The 7,075-nt window shown below is 44.8% G+C and overlaps 1 long non-coding RNA gene across 1 annotated transcript; it reads left to right on the top strand.

Moving 5' to 3' along the window:
* The first annotated feature begins 5,686 nt into the window (after positions 1–5,686).
* LOC135368333 (uncharacterized) lies at positions 5,687–6,639 on the top strand. The gene is made up of 3 exons (XR_010414752.1): positions 5,687–5,799; positions 6,446–6,535; positions 6,599–6,639. It is a non-coding gene; the product is annotated as an uncharacterized LOC135368333 (long non-coding RNA).
* The last annotated feature ends 436 nt before the right edge of the window (positions 6,640–7,075 follow it).

Raw genomic sequence — 7,075 nt, 5'->3', positions numbered from 1 at the left:
CCGCTGTCTGTTTACCTGTCGTTAGATTGCTCTGGCTGGCTGGCACTTTTTTAATTCGTGTTTGTTACTGTGCTTTCTGTGTGCATTGGTTGGTTATTATATGTTCTAATCGAGCGTCGAGCTCTGTTAATTTGCAGTGTGGTGCATATGGTATGTGTGCGCTACTTGCTTGATCCACTCTCAGCTGTGTGTTTACCTGTCGTTAGATTGCTCTGCCTGGCTGGCACTTTTTAAATGTGTACTTGTCACTGTGCTTCCTGTGTGCCTTGATTGGCTAACATGTGCGCTAATCGAGCGTTGAGTTCTGTTTGTTTGCTGTGTGGTGCATATGGTAAGTGTGTGGTACTTGCTTCATCCACTCTCAGCTGTCTGTCTACCTGTCGTTAGATTGTACTGGCTGGCTGGCACTTTTTTAATGCGTATTTGTTAGTGTGCTACCTGTGTGTATTGGTTGGTTATTCTATGTTCTAATCGAGCGTCGAGCTCTGTTAATTTGCAGTGTGGTGCATATGGTAAGTGTGCGCTACTTGCTTGATCCACTCTCAGCTGTGTGTTTACCTGTCGTTAGATTGCTCTGGCTGGCTGGCACGTTTTTAATTCGTGTTTGTTACTGTGCTTTCTGTGTGCATTGGTTGGTTATTATATGTTCTAATCGAGCGTCGAGCTCTGTTTGCAGTGTGTTGCATATGGTAAGTGTGCGCTACTTGCTTGATCCACTCTCAGCTGTGTGTTTACCTGTCGTTAGATTGCTCTGCCTGGCTGGCACTTTTTAAATGTGTACTTGTCACTGTGCTTCCTGTGTGCCTTGATTGGCTAACATGTGCGCTAATCGAGCGTTGAGTTCTGTTTGTTTGCTGTGTGGTGCATATGGTAAGTGTGTGGTACTTGCTTCATCCACTCTCAGCTGTCTGTCTACCTGTCGTTAGATTGTACTGGCTGGCTGGCACTTTTTTAATGCGTATTTGTTAGTGTGCTACCTGTGTGTATTGGTTGGTTATTATATGTTCTAATCGAGCGTCGAGCTCTGTTAGTTTGCAGTGTGTTGCATATGGTAAGTGTGCGCTACTTGCTTGATCCACTCTTAGCTGTGTGTTTACCTGTCGTTAGATTGCTCTGCCTGGCTGGCACTTTTTAAATGTGTACTTGTCACTTTGCTACCTGCGTGCATTGGTTGGTTAATATGTGTTCTGATCGAGCGTTGAGCTCTGTTAATTTGCAGTGTAATGCATGGTAAGTGCGCGGTACTTGCTTCATCCACTCTCCGCTGTCTGTTTACCTGTCGTTAGATTGCTCTGGCTGGCTGGCACTTTTTTAATTCGTGTTTGTTACTGTGCTTTCTGTGTGCATTGGTTGGTTATTATATGTTCTAATCGAGCGTCGAGCTCTGTTAATTTGCAGTGTGGTGCATATGGTATGTGTGCGCTACTTGCTTGATCCACTCTCAGCTGTGTGTTTACCTGTCGTTAGATTGCTCTGCCTGGCTGGCACTTTTTAAATGTGTACTTGTCACTGTGCTTCCTGTGTGCCTTGATTGGCTAACATGTGCGCTAATCGAGCGTTGAGTTCTGTTTGTTTGCTGTGTGGTGCATATGGTAAGTGTGTGGTACTTGCTTCATCCACTCTCAGCTGTCTGTCTACCTGTCGTTAGATTGTACTGGCTGGCTGGCACTTTTTTAATGCGTATTTGTTAGTGTGCTACCTGTGTGTATTGGTTGGTTATTATATGTTCTAATCGAGCGTCGAGCCCTGTTAATTTGCAGTGTGGTGCATATGGTAAGTGTGCGCTACTTGCTTGATCCACTCTCAGCTGTGTGTTTACCTGTCGTTAGATTGCTCTGGCTGGCTGGCACTTTTTTAATTCGTGTTTGTTACTGTGCTTTCTGTGTGCATTGGTTGGTTATTATATGTTCTAATCGAGCGTCGAGCTCTGTTAATTTGCAGTGTGGTGGATATGGTAAGTGTGCGCTACTTGCTTGATCCACTCTCAGCTGTGTGTTTACCTGTCGTTAGTTTGCTCTGCCTGGCTGGCACTTTTTAAATGTGTACTTGTCACTGTGCTTCCTGTGTGCCTTGATTGGCTAACATGTGCGCTAATCGAGCGTTGAGTTCTGTTAGTTTGCTGTGTGGTGCATATGGTAAGTGTGTGGTACTTGCTTCATCCACTCTCAGTTGTCTGTCTACCTGTCGTTAGATTGTACTGGCTGGCTGGCACTTTTTTAATGCATGTTTGTTACTGTGCTTTCTGTGTGCATTGGTTGGTTATTATATTTGCTAATCGAGCGTTGAGTTCTGTTAGTTTGCAGTGTTTTGCATATGGTAAGTGTGCGCTACTTGCTTGATCCACTCTTAGCTGTGTGTTTACCTGTCGTTAGATTGCTCTGCCTGGCTGGCACTTTTTAAATGTGTACTTGTCACTGTGCTTCCCTGTGTGCCTTGATTGGCTAACATGTGCGCTAATCGAGCGTTGAGTTCTGTTAGTTTGCTGTGTGGTGCATATGGTAAGTGTGTGGTACTTGCTTCATCCACTCTCAGCTGTCTGTCTACCTGTCGTTAGATTGTACTGGCTGGCTGGCACTTTTTTAATGCATGTTTGTTACTGTGCTTTCTGTGCGCATTGGTTGGTTATTATATGTGCTAATCGAGCGTTGAGTTCTGTTAGTTTGCAGTGTGTTGCATATGGTAAGTGTGCGCTACTTGCTTGATCCACTCTTAGCTGTGTGTTTACCTGTCGTTAGATTGCTCTGCCTGGCTGGCACTTTTTAAATGTGTACTTGTCACTGTGCTACATGTGTGCATTGGTTGGTTATTATGTGTTCTGATCGAGCGTTGAGCTCTGTTAATTTGCAGTGTAATGCATGGTAAGTGCGCGGTACTTGCTTCATCCACTCTCCGCTGTCTGTTTACCTGTCGTCAGATTGCTCTGGCTGTCTGGCACTTTTTTTAATTCGTGTTTGTTACTGTGCTTTCTGTGTGCATTGGTTGGTTATTATATGTTCTAATCGAGCGTCGAGCTCTGTTAATTTGCAGTGTGGTGCATATGGTATGTGTGCGCTACTTGCTTGATCCACTCTCAGCTGTGTGTTTACCTGTCGTTAGATTGCTCTGCCTGGCTGGCAGTTTTTAAATGTGTACTTGTCACTGTGCTTCCTGTGTGCCTTGATTGGCTAACATGTGCGCTAATCGAGCGTTGAGTTCTGTTAGTTTGCTGTGTGGTGCATATGGTAAGTGTGTGGTACTTGCTTCATCCACTCTCAGTTGTCTGTCTACCTGTCGTTAGATTGAACTGGCTGCCTGGCACTTTTTTAATGCATGTTTGTTACTGTGCTTTCTGTGTGCATTGGTTGGTTATTATATTTGCTAATCGAGCGTTGAGTTCTGTTAGTTTGCAGTGTTTTGCATGTGGTAAGTGTGCGCTACTTGCTTGATCCACTCTTAGCTGTGTGTTTACCTGTCGTTAGATTGCTCTGCCTGGCTGGCACTTTTTAAATGTGTACTTGTCACTGTGCTTCCTGTGTGCATTGATTGGCTAACATGTGCGCTAATCGAGCGTTGAGTTCTGTTAGTTTGCTGTGTGGTGCATATGGTAAGTGTGTGGTACTTGCTTCATCCACTCTCAGTTGTCTGTCTACCTGTCGTTAGATTGTACTGGCTGGCTGGCACTTTTTTAATGCATGTTTGTTACTGTGCTTTCTGTGTGCATTGGTTGGTTATTATATTTGCTAATCGAGCGTTGAGTTCTGTTAGTTTGCACTGTTTTGCATATGGTAAGTGTGCGCTACTTGCTTGATCCACTCTTAGCTGTGTGTTCACCTGTCGTTAGATTGCTCTGCCTGGCTGGCACTTTTTAAATGTGTACTTGTCACTGTGCTTCCCTGTGTGCCTTGATTGGCTAACATGTGCGCTAATCGAGCGTTGAGTTCTGTTAGTTTGCTGTGTGGTGCATATGGTAAGTGTGTGGTACTTGCTTCATCCACTCTCAGCTGTCTGTCTACCTGTCGTTAGATTGTACTGGCTGGCTGGCACTTTTTTAATGCATGTTTGTTACTGTGCTTTCTGTGCGCATTGGTTGGTTATTATATGTGCTAATCGAGCGTTGAGTTCTGTTAGTTTGCAGTGTGTTGCATATGGTAAGTGTGCGCTACTTGCTTGATCCACTCTTAGCTGTGTGTTTACCTGTCGTTAGATTGCTCTGCCTGGCTGGCACTTTTTAAATGTGTACTTGTCACTGTGCTACATGTGTGCATTGGTTGGTTATTATGTGTTCTGATCGAGCGTTGAGCTCTGTTAATTTGCAGTGTAATGCATGGTAAGTGCGCGGTACTTGCTTCATCCACTCTCCGCTGTCTGTTTACCTGTCGTCAGATTGCTCTGGCTGTCTGGCACTTTTTTTAATTCGTGTTTGTTACTGTGCTTTCTGTGTGCATTGGTTGGTTATTATATGTTCTAATCGAGCGTCGAGCTCTGTTAATTTGCAGTGTGGTGCATATGGTATGTGTGCGCTACTTGCTTGATCCACTCTCAGCTGTGTGTTTATTTGTCGTTAGATTGCTCTGCCTGGCTGGCACTTTTTAAATGTGTACTTGTCACTGTGCTACATGTGTGCATTGGTTGGTTATTATGTGTTCTGATCGAGCGTTGAGCTCTGTTAATTTGCAGTGTAATGCATGGTAAGTGCGCGGTACTTGCTTCATCCACTCTCCGCTGTCTGTTTACCTGTCGTCAGATTGCTCTGGCTGTCTGGCACTTTTTTTAATTCGTGTTTGTTACTGTGCTTTCTGTGTGCATTGGTTGGTTATTATATGTTCTAATCGAGCGTCGAGCTCTGTTAATTTGCAGTGTGGTGCATATGGTATGTGTGCGCTACTTGCTTGATCCACTCTCAGCTGTGTGTTTACCTGTCGTTAGATTGCTCTGCCTGGCTGGCACTTTTTAAATGTGTACTTGTCACTGTGCTTCCTGTGTGCATTGATTGGCTAACATGTGTGCTAATCGAGCGTTGAGTTCTGTTAGTTTGCAGTGTGGTGCATGTGGTAAATGTGTGGTACTTGCTCCACTCTCAGCTCTCTGTTTATCTGTCGTTAGATTGCTCTGGCTGGGTGGCACTTTTTTAATGCACATTTGTTACTGTGCTACTTGTGTGCATTGATTGGTTTCATGTTCGCAGATCGGGTGTTGAGCTCTGTTAATTTGGAGCGTGGTGCATATGGTAAGTGTGCGGTACTTGCTTCATCCACTCTCAGCTGTCTGTTTACCCGTCGTTAGATTGCTCTGGCTGGCTGGCACTTTTTTAATGCGTATTTGTTACTGTGCTACTGTGTAAATTGGTTGGCTAAAATATGGGCAAATCGGGCGTTGAGCTCTGTTAATTTGCAGTGTGGTGCATATGGTATGTGTGCGGTACTCGCTTCATCCACTCTCAGCTGTCTGTTTACCTGTCGTTAGATTGCTCATGCTGGCTGGCACTTTTTTAAATGCGTATTTGTTACTGTGGTACCTGTGTGCATTGGTTGGGTACATGTGCGCAAATTGGGCGTTGAGCTCTGTGAATTGTGGGGTGCATATGGTAAGTGTGCGGTACATGCTTTATTCACTTTCCGTTAACTGTTGCCTGTCGTTAGGTTGGCTGTGGCTGGCACTTTAATTTAGTTTCACTTGCAGGTACTTTAATTTGCAGTGTGCTCTTAAGTTGTGATAAGCTTCCGGTACTTGCTTCATGCACTTACCTTCTTGCTTAATCCAGCCACGGGAAAGTAAAGCGGCGGCGTGTTTCACGCAGTTTGCTTCACATAATATTGCAAGGCAAGTACTAAGACGCGGAATTAAACTGGAGTTTATGTACAGGGTGTGCGCAGAAAAACATGACCCGCATTTAGGCACATGGCTTGTTGCCTACCTAACTGACGAACTTCCGGTGGCGCACGATGGCACATTTATGCGTGCGAAATCTGCAGAAAAATTGTGGAAGCCATACTCAGCTTAAAAAATGAACGGAACAACCAAAACGTCGCCTTCCGTGCATCAGAATATGGCAACATGGTGGACAACAGGGTGTATGTGAAAGGGCATCATGGTGAACGTAGGAGAGTTGTGTTCAAGTCCCGCTAGGGGCGCTATCGGTGCCTAAATCGAAACGATGTCCCACATCATGGAGTACGGATCACGGCAGTACCCCTAGCGGTGCCTGCACATAACTCTCGTGAGACCGAAATGCACTACCATGCACTATCATGACCGCCCTATTCTAATGCATGGAAGCTCATGTTTTCGCGCTCTGTTTATTTTTTTACACTGAGTATGGCTTCAAGGATTTTTTTGTAGCTTTCGCACGCATAAATACACCATCGTGCGCCACCGGAAGTTCCTCTGCTAAGTAGACAACGAGTTACATGTAAAAATGCGGGTCATGTTTTTCTGCACACACCCTGTACAATTTTTACATTCGCAGGGTGTCGTAGTGTCAGCAGCCGCTGGCTCACGATTTCTCCCGCTGTTTCATTCTGTGACTCGATGCCTCCTCGGCGCATTGAAGCCTCGAGTAAGACTACTTGTACTGTACTTGAACCACTGTACTTGTAAAATAGTAACTGATTGTGCACAGGGCGACACGAATTCACGGAGATCTCATGAGTGAGGAAGTGGCGCCATCCATAATACGTTAAGATAACTACGTGGTGAAAGAAATATAACACGTAGAAAATATGGTCATATCGACGCTGCTTCGTGAAAGTCTATATCATACGAACATACATGCGCTGAGGTAGAACTTGGGACAAAAGTTTACGGAACACACGGCACTGGCGTATTACTTCATCGTAACGGTCCCCTGCTAGCTATCAGGAAGAGATCGAATAAGAAATGGGTGTCCGGCTTTACTATCCATCTATGTGCAGTATGTGTGTCCACTCACGTTTGCTGCTAGGGTTTCACTGAAATGGAGAAATGCGACACCCCGGTGTTCCGTAAACTTTTGTCCCAATGTGTACTATATCTCGTTCATCATAAAGTTTTTTTTTTATACTACAAGGCACAGGGATTCGCGCAGGATTTCCATCTCACCTGTTGAAATTCCGTGTCT

The sequence above is a fragment of the Ornithodoros turicata genome, chromosome 9 (genome assembly GCF_037126465.1).
Source record: "Ornithodoros turicata isolate Travis chromosome 9, ASM3712646v1, whole genome shotgun sequence".
In the NCBI taxonomy this organism is placed as follows: domain Eukaryota; kingdom Metazoa; phylum Arthropoda; class Arachnida; order Ixodida; family Argasidae; genus Ornithodoros; species Ornithodoros turicata.
Note: the sequence above shows the minus strand (reverse complement) of the source record. Positions and strands in the feature narration are given on the sequence as shown.